The sequence below is a fragment of the Rutidosis leptorrhynchoides genome, chromosome 7 (assembly GCF_046630445.1).
Source record: "Rutidosis leptorrhynchoides isolate AG116_Rl617_1_P2 chromosome 7, CSIRO_AGI_Rlap_v1, whole genome shotgun sequence".
In the NCBI taxonomy this organism is placed as follows: domain Eukaryota; kingdom Viridiplantae; phylum Streptophyta; class Magnoliopsida; order Asterales; family Asteraceae; genus Rutidosis; species Rutidosis leptorrhynchoides.
In genome coordinates, this window is record NC_092339.1 from 42,670,983 (window position 1) to 42,694,613 (window position 23,631).

Below are 23,631 nucleotides of genomic sequence, written 5' to 3' on the forward strand. Positions count from 1 at the left end.
CTTCACAGGTTCTGCATTAACATGGTGGAATACCTATCTAGAGCAAGTGGGACAAGATGATGCGTACGCACTACCGTGGTCAGCATTCAAGCACTTGATGAACGAGAAGTACCGTCCCAGAACCGAGGTCAATAAGCTCAAGACAGAACTTAGAGGGTTACGAACCCAAGGATTTGATATTACCACGTACGAAAGACGATTCACAGAATTGTGCCTATTGTGTCCGGGAGCATTCGAAGATGAGGAAGAGAAGATCGACGCGTTTGTGAAAGGATTACCGGAAAGAATCCAAGAAGATATAAGTTCACACGAGCCCGCCTCCATACAACAGGCATGTAGAATGGCTCACAAACTAGTGAACCAGATTGAAGAAAGAATTAAAGAACAGACTGCTGAAGAGGCCAATGTGAAGCAAGTCAAAAGAAAGTGGGAGGAAAACGGTGATAAGAATCACCAATACAACAACAACAGCAATTACAACAATAATCGCAACAATTATCCCAACAATCGCAACATCAATCGCAACTACAACAAATGGCCCAACAACAACAACAACAACAACAACAGCAACTACAACAATCATCCCAACAACAATAATAACCGCAACAACAACAACAATCAGAAGCAACTATGCCAAAGGTGTGAAAAGAATCACTCGGGGTTCTGCACCAAATTTTGCAACAAGTGTAAAAGAAATGGTCATAGCGCGGCGAAGTGTGAGGTCTACGGACCAGGGGTTAATAGAACGAAAGGAACAAATGGTGTCGGAACGAGTAACGGCGGAGCAAGTAGTGTCGGAGCAAGTTATGCCAATGTAGTTTGTTATAAATGTGGAAAACCAGGCCACATTATTAGAAATTGCCCGAACCAGGAGAACACAAATGGACAAGGCCGTGGAAGAGTTTTCAATATTAATGCGGTAGAGGCACAGGAAGACCCGGAGCTTGTTACGGGTACGTTTCTTATTGACAATAAATCTGCTTACGTTTTATTTGATTCGGGTGCGGATAGAAGCTATATGAGTAGAGATTTTTGTGCTAAATTAAGTTGTCCATTGACGCCTTTGGATAGTAAATTTTTACTCGAATTAGCAAATGGTAAATTAATTTCAGCAGATAATATATGTCGGAATCGAGAAATTAAACTGGTTAGCGAAACATTTAAGATTGATTTGATACCAGTAGAGTTAGGGAGTTTTGATGTGATAATCGGTATGGACTGGTTGAAAGAAGTGAAAGCGGAGATCGTTTGTTACAAAAATGCAATTCGCATTATACGAGAAAAAGGAAAACCCTTAATGGTGTACGGAGAAAAGGGCAACACGAAGCTACATCTTATTAGTAATTTGAAGGCACAAAAACTAATAAGAAAAGGTTGCTATGCTGTTCTAGCACACGTCGAGAAAGTACAAACTGAAGAAAAGAGCATCAATGATGTTCCCATTGCAAAAGAATTTCCCGATGTATTTCCGAAAGAATTACCGGGATTACCCCCACATCGATCCGTTGAATTTCAAATAGATCTTGTACCAGGAGCTGCACCAATAGCTCGTGCTCCTTACAGACTCGCACCCAGCGAGATGAAAGAACTGCAAAGCCAATTACAAGAACTTTTAGAGCGTGGTTTCATTCGACCAAGCACATCACCGTGGGGAGCTCCTGTTTTGTTTGTCAAGAAGAAAGATGGTACATTCAGGTTGTGTATCGACTACTGAGAGTTGAACAAACTTACCATCAAGAACCGCTACCCACTACCGAGAATCGATGACTTATTTGATCAACTACAAGGCTCGTCTGTTTATTCAAAGATTGACTTACGTTCCGGGTATCATCAAATGCGGGTGAAAGAAGATGATATTCCAAAGACTGCTTTCAGAACACGTTACGGTCATTACGAGTTTATGGTCATGCCGTTTGGTTTAACTAATGCACCAGCTGTGTTCATGGACCTTATGAACCGAGTGTGTGGACCATACCTTGACAAGTTTGTCATTGTTTTCATTGATGACATACTTATTTACTCAAAGAATGACCAAGAACACGGTGAACATTTGAGAAAGGTGTTAGAAGTATTGAGGAAGGAAGAATTGTACGCTAAGTTTTCAAAGTGTGCATTTTGGTTGGAAGAAGTTCAATTCCTCGGTCACATAGTGAACAAAGAAGGTATTAAGGTGGATCCGGCAAAGATAGAAACTGTTGAAAAGTGGGAAACCCCGAAAACTCCGAAACACATACGCCAGTTTTTAGGACTAGCTGGTTACTACAGAAGGTTCATCCAAGACTTTTCCAGAATAGCAAAACCCTTGACTGCATTAACGCATAAAGGGAAGAAATTTGAATGGAATGATGAACAAGAGAAAGTGTTTCAGTTATTGAAGAAAAAGCTAACTACGGCACCTATATTGTCATTGCCTGAAGGGAATGATGATTTTGTGATTTATTGTGACGCATCAAAGCAAGGTCTCGGTTGTGTATTAATGCAACGAACGAAGGTGATTGCTTATGCGTCTAGACAATTGAAGATTCATGAACAAAATTATACGACGCATGATTTGGAATTAGGCGCGGTTGTTTTTGCATTAAAGACTTGGAGGCACTACTTATATGGGGTCAAAAGTATTATATATACCGACCACAAAAGTCTTCAACACATATTTAATCAGAAACAACTGAATATGAGGCAGCGTAGGTGGATTGAATTATTGAATGATTACGATTTTGAGATTCGTTACCACCCGGGGAAGGCAAATGTGGTAGCCGATGCCTTGAGCAGGAAGGATAGAGAACCCATTCGAGTAAAATCTATGAATATAATGATTCATAATAACATTACTACTCAAATAAAGGAGGCGCAACAAGGAGTTTTAAAAGAGGGAAATTTAAAGGATGAAATACCCAAAGGATCGGAGAAGCATCTTAATATTCGGGAAGACGGAACCCGGTATAGGGCTGAAAGGATTTGGGTACCAAAATTTGGAGATATGAGAGAAATGGTACTTAGAGAAGCTCATAAAACCAGATACTCAATACATCCTGGAACGGGGAAGATGTACAAGGATCTCAAGAAACATTTTTAGTGGCCGGGTATGAAAGCCGATGTTGCTAAATACGTAGGAGAATGTTTGACGTGTTCTAAGGTCAAAGCTGAGCATCAGAAACCATCAGGTCTACTTCAACAACCCGAAATCCCGGAATGGAAATGGGAAAACATTACCATGGATTTCATCACTAAATTGCCAAGGACTGCAAGTGGTTTTGATACTATTTGGGTAATAGTTGATCGTCTCACCAAATCAACACACTTCCTACCAATAAGAGAAGATGACAAGATGGAGAAGTTAGCACGACTGTATTTGAAGGAAGTCGTCTCCAGACATGGAATACCAATCTCTATTATCTCTGATAGGGATGGCAGATTTATTTCAAGATTCTGGCAGACATTACAGCAAGCATTAGGAACTCGTCTAGACATGAGTACTGCCTATCATCCACAAACTGATGGGCAGAGCGAAAGGACGATACAAACGCTTGAAGACATGCTACGAGCATGTGTTATTGATTTCGGAAACAGTTGGGATCGACATCTACCGTTAGCAGAATTTTCCTACAACAACAGCTACCATTCAAGCATTGAGATGGCGCCGTTTGAAGCACTTTATGGTAGAAAGTGCAGGTCTCCGATTTGTTGGAGTGAAGTGGGGGATAGACAGATTACGGGTCCGGAGATTATACAAGAAACTACCGAGAAGATCATCCAAATTCAACAACGGTTGAAAACCGCCCAAAGTCGACAAAAGAGCTACGCTGACATTAAAAGAAAAGATATAGAATTTGAAATTGGAGAGATGGTCATGCTTAAAGTTTCACCTTGGAAAGGCGTTGTTCGATTTGGTAAACGAGGGAAATTAAATCCAAGGTATATTGGACCATTCAAGATTATTGATCGTGTCGGACCAGTAGCTTACCGACTTGAGTTACCTCAACAACTCGCGGCTGTACATAACACTTTCCACGTCTCGAATTTGAAGAAATGTTTTGCTAAAGAAGATATCACTATTCCGTTAGATGAAATCCAAATCAACGAAAAACTCCAATTCATCGAAGAACCCGTCGAAATAATGGATCGTGAGGTTAAAATACTTAAGCAAAACAAGATACCAATTGTTAAGGTTCGATGGAATGCTCGTAGAGGACCCGAGTTCACCTGGGAGCGTGAAGATCAGATGAAGAAGAAATACCCGCATCTATTTCCAGAAGATTCGTCAACACCTTCAACAGCTTAAAATTTCGGGACGAAATTTATTTAACGGGTAGGTACTGTAGTGACCCGAACTTTTCCATGTTTATATATATTAATTGAGATTGATGTTTACATGATTAAATGTTTCCAACATGTTAAGCAATCAAACTTGTTAAGACTTGATTAATTGAAATAGGTTTCATATAGACAATTGACCACCCAAGTTGACCGGTGATTCACGAACGTTAAAACTTGTAAAAAAAAACTATATGATGACATATATATGGTTATATATATAGTTAACATGATATTATGATAAGTAAACATATCATTAATTATATTAACAATGAACTACATATGTAAAAACAAAACTACTAACTTAATGATTTTGAAACGAGACATATATGTAACGTTTATCGTTGTAACGACATTTAATGTATATATATCATATTAAGAGATATTCGTACATCATAATATCATGATAATATAATAATTTAAAATCTCTTTTGTTATTATAAACATTGGGTTAACAACATTTAACAAGATCGTTAACCTAAAGGTTTCAAAACAACACTTACATGTAACGACTAACGATGACTTAACGACTCAGTTAAAATGTATATACATGTAGTGTTTTAATATGTATTTATACACTTTTGAAAGACTTCAATACACTTATCAAAATACTTCTACTTAACAAAAATGCTTACAATTACATTCTCGTTCAGTTTCATCAACAATTCTACTCGTATGCACCCGTATTCGTACTCGTACAATACACAGCTTTTAGATGTATGTACTATTGGTATATACACTCCAATGATCAGCTCTTAGCAGCCCATGTGAGTCACCTAACACATGTGGGAACCATCATTTGGCAACTAGCATGAAATATCTCATAAGATTACAAAAATATGAGTAATCATTCATGACTTATTTACATGAAAACAAAATTACATATCCTTTATATCTAATCCATACACCAACGACCAAAAACACCTACAAACACTTTCATTCTTCAATTTTCTTCATCTAATTGAACTCTCTCAAGTTCTATCTTCAAGTTCTAAGTGTTCTTCATAAATTCCAAAAGTTCTAGTTTCATAAAATCAAGAATACTTTCAAGTTTGCTAGCTCACTTCCAATCTTGTAAGGTGATCATCCAACCTCAAGAAATCTTTGTTTCTTACAGTAGGTTATCATTCTAATACAAGGTAATAATCATATTCAAACTTTGGTTCAATTTCTATAACTATAACAATCTTATTTCAAGTGATTATCTTACTTGAACTTGTTTTCGTGTCATGATTTTGCTTCAAGAACTTTGAGCCATCCAAGGATCCATTGAAGCTAGATCCATTTTTTCTTTTCCAGTAGGTTCATCCAAGGAACTTAAGGTAGTAATGATGTTCATAACATCATTCGATTCATACATATAAAGCTATCTTATTCGAAGGTTTAAACTTGTAATCACTAGAACATAGTTTAGTTAATTCTAAACTTGTTCGCAAACAAAAGTTAATCCTTCTAACTTGACTTTTAAAATCAACTAAACACATGTTCTATATCTATATGATATGCTAACTTAATGATTTAAAACCTGGAAACACGAAAAACACCGTAAAACCAGATTTACGCCGTCGTAGTAACACCGCGGGCTGTTTTGGGTTAGTTAATTAAAAACTATGATAAACTTTGATTTAAAAGTTGTTATTCTGAGAAAATGATTTTTATTATGAACATGAAACTATATCCAAAAATTATGGTTAAACTCAAAGTGGAAGTATGTTTTCTAAAATGGTCATCTAGACGTCGTTCTTTCGACTGAAATGACTACCTTTACAAAAATGACTTGTAACTTATTTTTCCGACTAGAAACCTATACTTTTTTTGTTTAGATTCATAAAATAGAGTTCAATATGAAACCATAGCAATTTTATTCACTCAAAACGGATTTAAAATGAAGAAGTTATGGGTAAAACAAGATTGGATAATTTTTCTCATTTTAGCTACGTGAAAATTGGTAACAAATCTATTCCAACCATAACTTAATCAACTTGTATTATATATTATGTAATCTTGAGATACCATAGACACGTATACAATGTTTCGACCTATCATGTCGACACATCTATATATATTTCGGAACAACCATAGACACTCTATATGTGAATGTTGGAGTTAGCTATACAGGGTTGAGGTTGATTCCAAAATATATATAGTTTGAGTTGTGATCAATACTGAGATACGTATACACTGGGTCGTGGATTGATTCAAGATAATATTTATCGATTTATTTCTGTACATCTAACTGTGGACAACTAGTTGTAGGTTACTAACGAGGACAGCTGACTTAATAAACTTAAAACATCAAAAATATATTAAAAGTGTTGTAAATATATTTTGAACATACTTTGATATATATGTATATATTGTTATAGGTTCGTGAATCAACCAGTGGCCAAGTCTTACTTCCCGACGAAGTAAAAATCTGTGAAAGTGAGTTATAGTCCCACTTTTAAAATCTAATATTTTTGGGATGAGAATACATGCAGGTTTTATAAATGATTTACAAAATAGACACAAGTACGTGAAACTACATTCTATGGTTGAATTATCGAAATCGAATATGCCCCTTTTTATTAAGTCTGGTAATCTAAGAATTAGGGAACAGACACCCTAATTGACGCGAATCCTAAAGATAGATCTATTGGGCCTAACAAACCCCATCCAAAGTACCGGATGCTTTAGTACTTCGAAATTTATATCATATCCGAAGGGTGTCCCGGAATGATGGGGATATTCTTATATATGCATCTTGTTATTGTCGGTTACCAGGTGTTCACCATATGAATGATTTTTATCTCTATGTATGGGATGTGTATTGAAATATGAAATCTTGTGGTCTATTGTTACGATTTGATATATATAGGTTAAACCTATAACTCACCAACATTTTTGTTGACGTTTAAAGCATGTTTATTCTCAGGTGAATATTAAGAGCTTCCGCTGTTGCATACTAAAAAAAGGACAAGATTTGGAGTCCATGTTTGTATGATATTGTGTAAAAACTGCATTCAAGAAACTGATTTCGATGTAACATATTTGTATTGTAAACCATTATGTAATGGTCGTGTGTAAACAGGATATTTTAGATTATCATTATTTGATAATCTACGTAAAGCTTTTTAAACCTTTATTTATGAAATAAAGGTTATGGTTTGTTTTAAAAATGAATGCAGTCTTTGAAAAACGTCTCATATAGAGGTCAAAACCTCGCAACGAAATCAATTAATATGGAACGTTTTTAATCAATAAGAACGGGACATTTCATTATGTTTATCATTTATAGTTGTTTCATAATTGTTGTTCACATATGTAATCTCTTCACTGTTAATTATAAGTGGGTATGTTCAAATGTGCAGGTTTATGAACTAGAAAGATTGAAATATTTGGTTAAGATGTTTATGGCATGAAAACAGAACAGAAGCATGCCATTGAAAGAAAAGGTAATTTTGATATTTTACAAAGATTTTACTTATGATATATTGTCCACCTTTTTTTTATTGAAGATTGTTGTTTCAGATTTTAAGATTTATTTTGTTTATTGGTTTAATGGATAGATTTTATTTTTATGATAAAGATGACGATAAAGCAGACTATCTTCGGCCTGCTACCATTCAAAGTAAGTTTTTACTTCAAACTGAAACATTTTGTTTTATTTTTATGATAAAACAATTGCAGCCCTTTAAAGCATTTAACTGATAACGTTGAGAAGCACAAAGTTGTTAATCAATTTTTTTACAGCTGATTGTGTGATTTCTTCATATTCATTCGTTGTGTAAGATTAGTAGTTTCTTTTTTTGTGCCTCATTGTGTAGCTTTGTTAACTGATAAAAAGACATTCGAGCATAGGAGGCAGATATTGTAATGAGTTCATCCTTATTTCATTTGTAACAATTTCCTTATCTTATGAAATCATTGATTTTGGTTATGTTTTCGTTTTGTACAACAATATATTTTATTCTTATGTTATATTATTGAACATACATATTGTACTTTGACCACTTCCCCAGGATTCCGCCAAAGGAGGTGCATGAACAAAGAGGAAGCGAGGTTAGCTATAGCTGCTAGCAACTTACAACCGGTTGAGTGTATATTTTTTGCTATGTAGTTAAAGGCACTCAATTATAACAACTTTATAGTTTTTGAGTATAGTTTTTGTGTATAGCTTTTGCTAATTCTGCCGCTATCGTATTTTGTAACTCCCAAACATGATGATGATCATGTAAATTATGTGTGTAATGAATAGCCATCGTGGTAATCGCAGGAAATTTGTGATTTTATTTTAAATGTTTATCATTTACATTTATTTATATTTATTATATTATGGTATGTTTTTTGTTTTGAATATCTGGGCAGAAATTGTATTTTGTGTGACGAATTAGGCTGGACAGCAGCTTTTTTGAAGCTGCTGTAAAAAAAATTAATACAGGCTTTCCAGACGACATGTCGTCGCAAAAGGGTCGTCGCGAAAGGTGATTTTGACCAAAAATGTCAAAATCAGTCAACAATTGACTTTTTCATGTCTGACGACATGCCGTCGCAAAAAGTCGTCGCGAAAGGAGCCACTTGATCTTTGACTATGTCAGTCAAAGTGGGTCCCACTATCATCGGGATAGTCGTAAAATAAGCGTCGGGAAAACCTTTTCGCGACGAGGATTTAGGGACGACACATAAGCGACGACATGTCGTCGGGATAGGGCTTTCCAGACGACATGTCGTCGCAAAATGTCGTCTGGAAAGGGCTCATTTGTTGTAGTGTTTACTAACTAATGCATAATTAAACACTATCTATCTATCATTTACTAAACGATACCCACTATACCTACAAAAATAAAAATGCATACTCACAAGTTACAAACCACTCTCAATTAGGAGAGATAAATCGTGAAGTTGTTCAAGAAATTGTTTGGCGACAATCTTTCATGCTACTGTCTACCATGTGAAATTGTTGGCAGACTTCACGAAGACTTTCACGCATTACGGATTGAATTGAAAGTCTCTTATCAAACACTTTGAGTAAGCAATAGTTGATGATGTGACATTTATATATCGAGATATGTAAGTAAATGGTGTGGTTCATATGTTGCTATTAATTAGTTACGGATTGATTAATTGATAGTAAAGATTAAAGAAGTCGGAGAGTGTTTGAATTTACATTTAGAAATGTAATATATGGCAGTTTTAAAATAAGTAAATTGCGTGGTTCATATGTTGCTATTAATTAGTTACAAATTAATTAATTAACTAGTAAAATGACCCGTGAAATTACGTGTTTATTTAAACGAAACAGTTTAATGATATGTTTTAGGTATTAAGTGAACGTAAATGCTAATGTCATTTAGTTTAATAACCTGTGAAACCACATATTTCGACTAAGAAACTTGTCATTTTTACAAACATATTAATATACTTAACTTATTCGGAATAAATGAACTACATTTATTCCCCACCACTTTCTTCCAATTTTGATTACAATTATTATTTTTCTTATCATAAAAGTTACATTACAACATTTTATTGAGACATGTATTTCGCATACATATGTAACGTAATTAATCTCTTTAAAAAAAATCTATATTTGAATAGTAATAAGAATATAATAATACTCCCTCCGTCCCACTATAAGTGTCCAGTTACTTATTGCATAAAGTTTTAGGAAATTCCACTAACTTCATTCTCCATTAATCAGAAATCTTCTCTCTCCAGAATAATCTCTTCTGATTGGTTGAAACATCAAGTAGATACTTGAAATGGGACAGCCCAAAATAGAAAGGTGGATCATTATTATTTTCATTATTGTAGTAATATTGTTGTATATGTATGTAAATCAGTATTGTTATCTCATCGTATTGTTGGTCAAAACAAAAGCTGAAGTGCTACTGGTGATGTGAGCAAAAGAAACGTGATTTATAGTATTCGTAGCCTATCAATTAAGAGAAATTAGCAACAATAAAAAAAATTATAGTCAGCTAAAGATATATAAAGATAACTAATAGTGATCACATTATGTATTCTCACCTTATAATAGCTTTATACTGTTGAGGAAAATTAGATGATTAGCATGTATCGATTATGGTAGTTAATATCATAGTACATAGCTCGAAGAAGAAGAAAAAGTAAGCATGAATAATTGCCGCTAAAAAAATTAGGGCATAAAGACGTATCACATTAATATTGAATAAATGGGTAAATATGATAAGTTTATATATTTAAAATGGGCTCATATGATATAATCATATTTAAGTGGGTAAATATGTTATTATTAAAGTTAAGAAGGGTATATATAATAAAAACCCTAAATAAATAAATAAAATATTTAATTTGAAATGTCCCGTTCATATTGATTATAAACGTTCCATATTAATTGATTTCGTTTCGAGGTTTTGACCTCTATATGAGACGTTTTTCAAAGACTGCATTCATTTTTAAAACAACCATAACCTTTATTTTATCAATAAAGGTTTTAAAAATATTACGTAGATTATCAAATAATGATAATCTAAAATATACTGTTTACACACGACTATTACATAATTGTTTACAATAGAAATATATTACATCGACATATGTTTCTTGAATGCAGTTTTTACACAATATCATACAAACATGGACTCCAAATCTTGTCCTTATTTTAGTATGCAACAGCGGAAGCTCTTAGTATTCACCTGAGAATAAACATGCTTTAAACGTCAACAAAAATGTTGGTGAGTTATAGGTTTAACCTATATATATCAAATCGTAACAATAGACCACAAGATTTCATATTTCAATACACATCCCATACATAGAGATAAAAATCATTCATATGGTGAACACCTGGTAACCGACATTAACAAGATGCATATATACGAATATCCCATCATTCCGGGACACCCTTCGGATTTGATATAAATTTCGAAGTACTAAAGCATCCGGTACTTTGGATGGGGTTTGTTAGGCCCAATAGATCTATCTTTAGGATTCGCGTCAATTAGGGTGTCTGTTCCCTAATTCTTAGATTACCAGACTTAATAAAAAGGGGCATATTCGATTTCGATAATTCAACCATAGAATGTAGTTTCACGTACTTGTGTCTATTTTGTAAATCATTTATAAAACCTGCATGTATTCTCATCCCAAAAATATTAGATTTTAAAAGTGGGACTATAACTCACTTTCACAGATATTTCCTTCCTCGGAAATAAGACTTGGCCACGGATCGATTCACGAACCTATACAAATATGTACATATATATCAAAGTATGATCAAAATATAATTACAACCATTTTTATTATGTTTTAAAGATTTGAGTGTATTAAGTCAGCTGTCCTCGTTAATAACCTACAACTAGTTGTCCACAGTTAGATGTACAGAAATAAATCGATATATATTATCTTGAATCAATCCACGACCCAGTGTATACACATCTCAGGCTAGATCACAACTTAAAGTATATATATATTTTTGGAATCAACCTCAACCTTATATAGCTAACTCCAACATTACTGCATATAGAGTGTCTATGGTTGTTCCAAATAATATATATACATGGGTCGATATGATATGTCAAAACATTTGCATACGTGTCTATGGTATCCCAAGATTACATAATATATTAGAATACATGTATAATACAATATAAGTTAGCTAGGATATAATTTGTATAGATTTGTTAAACATTTCCCGTAGCTAAAAAGATCAAAAATATCCAATCTTGTTTTATCCATAACTTCTTCATTTTAAATCCGTTTTGAGTGAATCAAATTGCTATGGTTTCATATTGAACTCTAATTTAAGAATCCAAACAGAAAAAGTATAGGTTTATAGTCGGAAGTTTAAGTTACATGTCAATTACTAAAGAGGTAGTCATTTCCGTCGAAAGAACGACATCTTGATGACCATTTTGAAAAACATACTTTCACTTTGAGTTTAACCAAGATTTTTGGATATAGTTTCATGTTAATATGGAAAATAATTTTCCCAGAAGAACAACTTTTAAATCAAAGTTTATCATAGTTTTTAATTATCCAAACCAAAACAGCCCCCGGTTTCACTACGACGGCGTATATCCGATTTTATGGTGTTCATCGTGTTTCCAGGTTTTAAATCATTAAGTTAGCATATCATATAGATATAGAACATGTGTTTAGTTAATTTTAAAAGTCAAGTTAGAAGGATTAAATTTTGTTTGCGAACAAGTTTAGAATTAACTAAACTATGTTCTAGTGATTACAAGTTTAAACCTTCGAATAAGATAGCTTTATATGTATGAATCGAATGATGTTATGAACATAATTACTACCTCAAGTTTTCTGGATAAAACTACTGGAAATGAGAAAAATAGATCTAGCTTCAAAAGATCCTTGGATGGCTTGAAAGTTCTTGAAACAGAATCATGACACGAAAACAGTTCAAGTAAGATTTTCACTCGAAATAAGATTGTTATAGTTGTAGAAATTGAATCAAAGTTTGAATATGAATATTACCTTGAATTAGAAAGATAACCTACTATAAATAACAAAGGTTCATTGATCTTAGATGATTACTTGGAATGGATTAGAAAGCTTGGAAGTAGACTTGCAAACTTGGAAGTATTCTTGATTTTTATGAAACTATACTTATGGAATTTATGAAGAACACTTAGAACTTGAAGATGGAACTTGAGAGAGATCAATTAGATGAAGAAAATTGAAGAATGAAAGTGTTTGTAGGTGTTTTTGGTCGTTGGTATATGGATTAGATATAAAGGATATGTAATTTTGTTTTCATGTAAATAAGTCATGAATGATTACTAATATTTTTGTAATTTTATGAGATATTTCATGCTAGTTGCCAAATAATGGTTCCCACATGTGTTAGGTGACTCACATGGGCTGCTAAGAGTTGATCATTGGAGTGTATATACCAATAGTACATACATCTAAAAGCTGTGTATTGTACGAGTACGAATACGGGTGCATACGAGTAGAATTGTTGATGAAACTGAACGAGGATGTAATTGTAAGCATTTTTGTTAAGTAGAAGTACTTTGATATGTGTCTTGAAGTCTTTCAAAAGTGTAAGAATACATATCAAAACACAACATGTATATACATTCTAATGGATTCGTTAAGTCTTCGTTAGTCGTTAAATGTAAGTGTTGTTTTGAAACCTTTAAGTTAACGATCTCAATTAATGTTGTTAACCCAATGTTTATTATATCAAATGAGATGTTAAATTATTATATTATCATGATATTATGATGTATGAATATCTCTTAATATGATATATACATTAAAATATCGTTACAACGATAATCGTTACATATAAGTCTCGTTTCGTAATTCTTGAGTTAGTAGTCTTGTTTTTACATATGTAGTTTATTGTTAACACACTAAATGATATATTTAAATATCATTTTATCATGTTAAATATAGTGTATCAATATCTTAATATGATACATATGTATTTAGTAGACGTTATCATAACGATAATCGTTATATATATCATTTCGAGTTTCTTAACTTAGTAATCTCATTTCTTATGTATATCACACATTGTTAATATACTAAGTGAGATACTTACTCATCATAATCTCATGTCAACCATATATATATGTCTATATATACCACAACATGTAGTTTTTACAAATTTGTAACGTTCGTGAATCGCCGGTCCACTTGGGTGATCAATTGTCTATATGAAACTTATTTCATTTAATCAAGTCATAACAAGTTTGATTGCTTAACACGTTGGAAGCATTTAGTCATGTAAATATCAATCTCAATTAATATATATAAACATGGAAAAGTTCAGGTCACTACAGTACCTACCCGTTAAATAAATTTCGTCCCGAAATTTTAAGCTGTTGAAGGTGTTGACGAATCTTCTGGAAATAGATGCGGGTATTTCTTCTTCATCTGATCTTCACGCTCCCAGGTGAACTCGGGTCCTCTACGAGTATTCCATCAAACCTTAATAATCGGTATCTTGTTTTGCTTAAGTCTCTTAACCTCACGATCCATTATTTTGACGGGTTCTTCAATGAATTGAAGTTTTTCATTGATTTGGATTTCGTCCAACGGAATAGTGAGATCTTCTTTAGCAAAACATTTCTTCAAATTTGAGACGTGGAAAGTGTTATGTATAGCCGCGAGTTGTTGAGGTAGCTCCAGTTGGTAAGCTACTGGTCCGACACGATCTATAATCTTGAATGGTCCAATGTACCTTGGATTTAGTTTCCCCGTTTACCAAATCGAACAACCCCTTTCCAAGGTGAAACCTTAAGCATGACCATTTCTCCAATTTCAAACTCTATATCTTTTCTTTTACTGTCTGCGTAGCTCTTTTGTCGACTCTGGGCGGTTTTCAATCGTTGTTGAATTTGGATGATTTTCTCGGTAGTTTCTTGTATTATCTCCGGACCCGTAATCGGTCTATCCCCCACTTCATTCCAACAAATCGAAGACCTGCACTTTCTACCATAAAGTGCCTCAAACGGCGCCATCTCAACACTAGAATGATAACTGTTGTTGTAGGAAAATTCTGCTAACGGTAGGTGTCGATCCCAACTGTTTCCGAAATCAATAACACATGCTCGTAGCATGTCTTCAAGCATTTGTATCGTCCTTTCGCTCTGCCCATCAGTTTGTGGATGATAGGTAGTACTCATGTCTAGACGAGTCCCCAATGCTTATTGCAACGTCTGCCAGAACCTTGAAACAAATCTACCATCCCTATCAGAGATAATAGAAACGGGTATTCCATGTCTGGAGACAACCTCCTTCAAATACAATTGCGCCAACTTCTCCATTTTGTCATCTTCTCTCATTGGCAGGAAGTGTGCTGACTTGGTGAGACGATCAACTATTACCCAAATAGTATCATAACCACTTGCAGTCCTTGGCAATTTAGTAATGAAATCAATGGTAATGTTTTCCCATTTTCATTCCGGGATTTCAGGTTGTTGTAGTAGACCTGATGGTTTCTGATGTTCAGCTTTGACCTTAGAACATGTCAAACATTCTCCTACATATTTAGCAATATCGGCTTTCATACCCGGCCACCAAAAGTGTTTCTTGAGATCCTTATACATCTTCCCCGCTCCGGAATGTATTGAATATCTGGTTTTATGTGCTTCCTTAAGTACCATTTCTCTCACATCTCCAAACCTTAGTACCCAAATTCTATCAGCCCTATATCGGGTTCCGTCTTCCCGAATATTACGATGTTTCTCTGATCCTTTGGGTATCTCATTCTTCAACTTTCCTTCTTTTACAACCCCCTGTTGCGCCTCCTTTATTTGAGTAGTAAGGTTAGTACGAATAATTATATTCATAGCTTTTACCCGTATAGGTTCTCTGTCCTTTCTACTCAAAGCGTCAGCTACCACATTCGCCTTCCCCGGGTGGTATCGAATCTCAAAATCATAATCATTCAACAGTTCAATCCACCTGCGTTGTCTCATATTCAGTTGCTTCTGATTAAATATATGTCGGAGACTTTTGTGGTCGGTATATATAATACTTTTGACCCCATATAAATAATGCCTCCAAGTCTTTAATGCAAAAACGACAGCACCCAATTCCAAATCGTGAGTCGTATAATTTTGCTCGTGAATCTTCAATTGTCTAGACGCATAAGCAATCACCTTCGTTCGTTGCATTAATACACAACCGAGACCTTGCTTTGATGCGTCACAATAAATCACAAAATCATCATTCCCTTCTGGCAATGACAATATAAGTGCCGTAGTTAGCTTTTTCTTCAATAACTGAAACACATTCTCTTGTTCATCCTTCCATTCAAATTTCTTCCCTTTATGCGTTAATGCAGTCAAGGGTTTTGCTATTTTAGAGAAATCTTGGATGAATCTTCTGTAGTAACCAGCCAATCCTAAAAATTGACGTATATGCTTTGGAGTTTTTGGGGTTTCCCACTTTTCAACGGTTTCAATCTTTGCCGGGTCCACCTGGATACCTTCTTTGTTCACTATGTGACTGAGGAATTGAACTTCTTCCAACCAAAATGCACACTTAGAAAACTTAGCATACAGTTTTTCTTTCCTCAATACTTCTAGCACTTTTCTCAAATGTTCTTCGTGCTCTTGATCATTCTTTGAGTAAATAAGTATGTCATCGATGAAAACAATGACAAACTTGTCAAGATATGGCCCACACACTCGGTTCATAAGGTCCATGAACACAGCTGGTGAGTTAGTCAATTTAAACGGCATAACCATAAACTCGTAATGACCATAACGCGTCCTAAAAGCAGTTTTTGGAATATCATCCCCCTTTACTCGCATTTGATGATATCCAGAACGTAAATCGATTTTTGAATAAACCGACGAGCCTTGTAGTTGATCAAATAAGTCGTCAATTCTCGGCAGTGGATACCGGTTTTTAATGGTAAGTTTATTCAACTCCATGTAGTCAATACACAACCTAAATGTACCATCCTTCTTCTTGACAAACAAAACAGGAGCTCCCCATGGTGATGTGCTTGGTCGAATGAAACCACATTCTAATAGTTCTTGCAGTTGGCTTTGCAGTTCTTTCATCTCGCTGGGTGCGAGTCTGTAAGGAGCACGAGCTATTGGTGCAGCTCCTGGTACAAGATCTATTTGAAATTCAACAGATCAATGTGGAGGTAGTCCCGGTAATTCTTTCGGAAATACATCGGGAAATTCGTTTGCGACGGGAACATCATTGATGCTCTTTTCTTCAGTTTGTACTTTCTCGACATGTGCTAGAACAGCATAACAACCTTTTCTTATTAGTTTTTGTGCCTTCAAATTACTAATAAGATGTAGCTTCGTGTTGCCCTTTTCTCCGTACACCATTAAGGGTTCTCCTTCTTCTCGTACAATGCGAATTGCATTTTTGTAACATACGATCTCTGCTTTCATCTCCTTCAGCCAGTCCATGCCAACTATTACATCAAAACTCCCTAACTCTACTGGTATCAAATCAATCTTAAATATTTCGCTACCCAGTTTAATTTCTCGATTCTGGCATATATAATCTGCTGAAATTAATTTACCATTTGCTAATTCGAGTAAAAATTTACTATCCAACGGCGTCAATGGACAACTTAATTTAGCACAAAAATCTCTACTCATATAGCTTCTATCCGCACCCGAATCAAATAAAATGTAAGCAGATTTATTTTCAATAAGAAACGTACCCGTAACAAGCTCCGGGTCTTCCTGTTCCTCTGCCGCATTAATATTGAAAACTCTTCCGCGGCCTTATCCATTCGTGTTCTCCTGGTTCGGGCAATTTCTAATAATGTGGCCCGGTTTTCCACATTTATAACAAACTACATTGGCATCACTTGCTCCGACACTACTTGCTCCGCCATTACTCATTCCGACACTATTTGTTCCTTTCGTTCTGTTAACTCCTGGTCCTTAGACCTCACACTTCGCTGCGCTATGACCATTTTTTTTACACTTGTTGCAAAATTTGGTGCAGAACCCCGAGTGATACTTTTCACACCTTTGGCATAGCTGCTTCTGATTGCTGTTGTTGTTGCGATTGTTATTGTTGTTGGGATGATTGTTGTAGTTGTTGTTGTTGTTGTTGTTGTTATTGTTGTGCCGTTTGTTGTAGTTGCGATTGATGTTGTGATTGTTGGGATAGTTGTTGTTGTTTTGGTGACTCTTATCACCGTTTTCCTCCCACTTTCTTTTGACTAGCTTCACGTTGGCCTCTTCAGCCGCCTGTTCTTTAATTCTTCCCTCAATCTGGTTCACTAGTTTGTGAGCCATTCTACATGCCTTTTGTATGGAGGCAGGCTCGTGTGAACTTATATCTTCTTGGATTCTCTCCGGTAACCCTTTCACAAACGCGTCGATCTTCTATTCCTCATCTTCGAATGCTCTCGGACACAATAGGCACAATTCTGTAAATCGTCTTTCGTACGAAGTAATATCGAATCCCTGTGTTCGTAACCCTCTAAGTTCTGAATTAAGCTTATTGACCTCGGTTCTGGGACGGTACTTCTCGTTCATCAAGTGCTTGAATGCTGACCACGGTAGCGCGTAAGCAGCATCTTGTCCCCCTTGCTCTAGATAGGTATTCCACCATGTTAACGCAATACCTGTGAAGGTATGCGTAGCGTACTTCACTTTGTCTCCTTCAACACACTTACTTATGGCAAACACCGATTCAACTTTCTCGGTCCACCGTTTCAATCCGATTGGTCCTTCGGTCCCATCAAATTCTGAAGGTTTACAGGCAGTGAATTCCTTGTAGGAGCATCCTACACGATTTCTTGCGCCGTTAGCTGTATTGCTAGATTCAGAGTTATTGTTAGTATGTAGCGCGACCTGTACTGCGGCTATGTTTGAAGCAAGAAAGGCACGAAATTCCTCTTCGCTCATATTCAAGGTGTGTCGAGTAGTCGGTGCCATTTCCTTCAAAATAGTCAAATGAAACAATTTAATCATACAGAATATTAAGAGTAGTCAATAGTATCTCATAGCATAATATGAACTCATTTATAAAAGCTTTTTCTTCATATTAGCGTTTTATAAGTTTAAATTCGGATACTACCTACCCGTTAAGTTTATACTTAGTAGCTAATATACAATTCAACTACTACAATTCCTTATGAAAAACTGATTATAATAATATATCACATACAAATATTCTTCAAACTTACAACTTCGCTATATTACATATAACATGAAATATAGTACACTATGATACAGGACAGTTTTGAAGATAAATCTAGTTAATATGCAAGTTGTTCAGCAAAGGAAATAAAGACACGTAATTCATAAGTCCATAAACAAGTCATGCATTCTGGTTTTACTAAGACGACTTCCCATCCTTGGTCTTGTGGAAAATAACCGTTATGACCATTGGCTAGGCAGCATGTTGTAATGTCGTCAAAAGGATGAGGGTTTCGTAATGTCCAATAGCCCCGTAATAATCTAAAAACCTTGTTTCTCACCCCAACTACTGAATCCGTCACTTGTGGGAAAGTTTTATTTAAAAGCTGCAATCCGATGTTCTTTTTCTCACTTTGGTAAGAAGCGAACATCACTAATCCGTAAGCATAACATGCTTCTTTATGTTGCATGTTAGAAGCTCTTTCTAATTCACGAAATCCTATGTTGGGATATGTTGAGTCAAAATAGGTTCTTAACCCGTAGCGTAAAATTGCATTTGGGTTCCCCGCATTTAATGCTTTAAAGAAAATACGGCGTAACTTACGGTCTCCCCAATGTGATATACCCCACCTATCAAAGGAAAGCCTTTTATAAACTAAGGCATTTCTGGAAAGTTTTTCAAATGCTTGACAAGTTAATTTCGCCATAACTAAATGTGCTGATGAAATCTGACCTACTCTAGACAAGATTTCTGTGACAACTCGAAAATTTCCGACCAAATTTAAACTTTATCTTCATATGATTTAATATTTCCGACACGATAAGCAAAGGCTGTAAAGTTGAAATCTCAAAAACTTTGAACTATGTTCATGTATTCATTTACCTTTCGACTGCTCTCGACGATTCACGAACAATTATGTGTAAATAGATATGTATGAATATATACATATGTGTGATTATTAAATTAAGAAATATTAATGAAACATTAAACAGTTTGATTAATATGAAAATAAGTTACGAATTCTATTATATGAATTGAGAACGTTAACAAGGTATTAGATGAATAATACTTTACATGAACGTAATTATTTCAAGATATTTTTCAACGGAATTAAAAGATAATATCAAATGATTTATTTATCAGATATATTGTATGATTATGAGTCTCTTTTAAAAGGTCCACTTTGATTTAGAAAACCTTTTCTTTTTAACGGTATTCGAAATGATTGGTAAAGTGATTTACAAGTAAGAACAAAAGTGTCAATTAACGGTAACTGGACAAAAAGTTAGTAGAGATTCCTGTTTAATTTTCAATGCATGCTTTACAATAACTTTATCTTGACTCTTGATAAGTTTATTATTTAACTTTTATAAAATTAATAGTAAGAACATGAAATGTAAATGGATGTCGACAAGGTAAGCAAATGGATATGTTGATTTAAAACGATTTCATACGTTTAATTGTCCATTAGACTTAACCCTACGATTTACGAATAAACTGTAATTAAAAACTAGAAGTCCATTATGACTTATATATTATATGATTTTACTTTATGAAATGAAAATGTTTTATGATATAACAATTTCTATTATTTAAACCTTTTAATAAAATGATATTGAATATAAGTAGTTTTGGAAAAACTAAACCTTATAGTATTATTTGATTTAGTTTCAAACGTACGAAAACATTTTTATTCTTTCGATATAATAGAATTTGATTATAAAATATTTTTATGGATTTTCAATGATATGATAATAAAAATAAAGATAAAATAAAGATTTCTAATGGGCACAAAAAGACTATAACATTTCATCTCAAGATTGCAAGTTAAAATGATAGAAATCACTAAGCATGCGCACTTTCACGAGAAAAATCATAACTAAATCATAATGACTTGAAAAAGGGTGATTCTGGTGTCCAGACGTCCGTAACTCAAAAATCTACAACTTTCGTGAAGACACCATACGCGGATCGCGTACCTATCTACGCGAAACGCGTAATGTTGTGTCGACATATTTTTGTGGCGGCTCACTATTCAACATGTTTTTTTATTTATTTTAATATTATATTATATTATTATATTATTTATATACCTATATATATGATCGATCATAATTGTTTTCTAACTACCTATCTCTCACACTCTCTCTATAATTATATTTATTATTTTTATTATTAGTATTGTTATTATTAGTATTATTATACATAAAATACTACGACGAGGTTATGAGCGAGTTATTTCAAAACGGGTTTTTCGAGCAGGATAGAGCTAAGGAAATTATGGGTTATAGCTATGGAGGATTATGGGTATTGCTTGGGAGTTATGATCATAAGTCAAAGGTCAACCTAGTGTTTATCATCTCCGTCGCGTTTACGTACCTTTCCTGCAATATTGAATCTCAATATTGATACGTGAGTACTCATAAATTAACTTTTATAAATTAATAGTGTATCCCTTACTAGTGCTCGAGTATATAGGATTATGCATGCTTGTACTTTTGATATTGCCATTAGATAGGTTATGTTGAATCCAGAATTAGTTACATATGCGGTTGAGATAAGGTATAAGATATGCATGTCGTTGGAAAGCTAGCGAAAAATTAAGAACTTTTCATTTAGATATCGAACGGTTTCGATGAACGGATTAGAAGTTATAGTCAATTGAAGTTTGTATTATTATTAAAAAAAATGATTACTATTACCGTCGTTATTATCGCCGTTCTAGTTTTTATCTAATTATTATTATTACTATTATTATTATTATTATTATCATTATCAATAAAAAGTATTATCATTAAAAATTATTATTTTATTATTATTACTATCGTTATTGTGACGACCCGGAAATTTTCGACCAAATTTAAACTTAACCTTTATATGTTTCCGACACGATAAGTAGAATTTGTAATGTTGAATCTCAAAAATTTTGGAACTACATTCATGTAATCAATTACCCTTTGACCGTGTTCGACGATTCACGAACAATTATGAGTATATAGATATGTATATATAATATATAATATTAACTGAAAACATTAACAAAGTATTAGATATATGATACTTTACATGAACGTATTTGTTTCAATATGATTTTCGACGAAATTAAAAAAATATATTAAATGATTGAATTATCAGAAACATTGAATTATGATTACAAGTCTCTGTTGAGAGGTTCACTATGATTTGAGAAAATCTATTCCTCTTAACGATATTCAGAATAATTTGTAAAGCTATTTATAAATAAAAACAAAAAGTGTCATTTACGAAAGTTAGACAAAAGTTAGTGGAGAATTGGTTTCCATAAGATTCTATTAATCTATTTTCAAACGTACAAAGACGTTTTCAGTTTAAAAAAAACTTTATTATTAAAACGTATATAACTTTTATTTTGACAACTCATTACTTAACCAGTATAATAAATATAGCGCTATTTATATTTTATTTCATTAAATATATATAACGATTTAAATTAATATTATATATATTTATACGCGTATTATACATACATAGTTTTTATACTTTTACTATACTTTAACTTTACCTTTACTTTACTTTTACTTTACTTTAACTTTAATAATTCACTTTAATAATTCATACTTTAATAATTCACTTTAATAATTCATACTTTAATAATTCACTTTAATAATTCACTTTAATAATTCATACTTTAATAATTAACTTTAATAATTCATACTTTAATAATTCACTTTAATAATTCATACTTTAATAATTCACTTTAATAATTCATACTTTAATAATTTACTTTAATAATTCAAAAATCTATTATAAATAGAATTCAATAGGTTTTATTATTTCATAGAAACTTGAAAATATATTTCTCTAAACTCTCTCAATCGATTTATATATATATATATATATATATATATATATATATATATATATATATATATATATTTGCTCTGTATTATTTAAAGATATTATTAGTATACATAAAATATTACGACGGAGTGCTCTCCGAGTGATTTCAAAATAGTTTTTTTGAATGAGTCGAAGCTAAGGAAATTATGGGTTATAGCTATGGAGGTGATGGGTATGGTTTATGGGTATGCTCGTGAGGTCAATCTAGTGTTTATCATCTCCGTTGTGTCTACGTACTTTCCTGCAATATTGAATCTCAATATTGATACGTTCGTGAATCCGAGGCCAACCTTGCACTTGTTAAATGACGTTATATGTATTTTTACTACGAAATACAGTATTGTGAGTTTCATTTGCTCCCTTTTTAATTGCTTTTGCAATATATATTTTTGGGCTGAGAATACATGCGCTGTTTTATAAATGTTTTACGAAGTAGGCACAAGTACTAAAACTAATTCTATGTGGGTTTAAACCAGAAATATACCCTTAGCTTGGTAACATTAAACTACTTGTCTATGTACGGTAGGCGCGAATCCTAAAGATAGATCTATTGGGCCTGACAAACCCCATCCCGACTATGAGATGCTTTAGTACTTCGAGGTTATTTTAAACACACCTGATCTGGTGTACTTCAGAGGGTAAAACATGAAAGTTAAGGCTTGTTACCGGGTGCCTACAACTTATAGAATACTTTTAAACACTTGCGAGTGTACGGATATTTATGGAAACTGAAATCTTGTGGTCTATTACTATTACGGAAATTATTGATTATGATAAACTAATGAACTCACCAACCTTTTGGTTGACACTTTAAAGCATGTTTATTCTCAGGTATTAAAGAAATCTTCCGCTGTGCATTAGCTC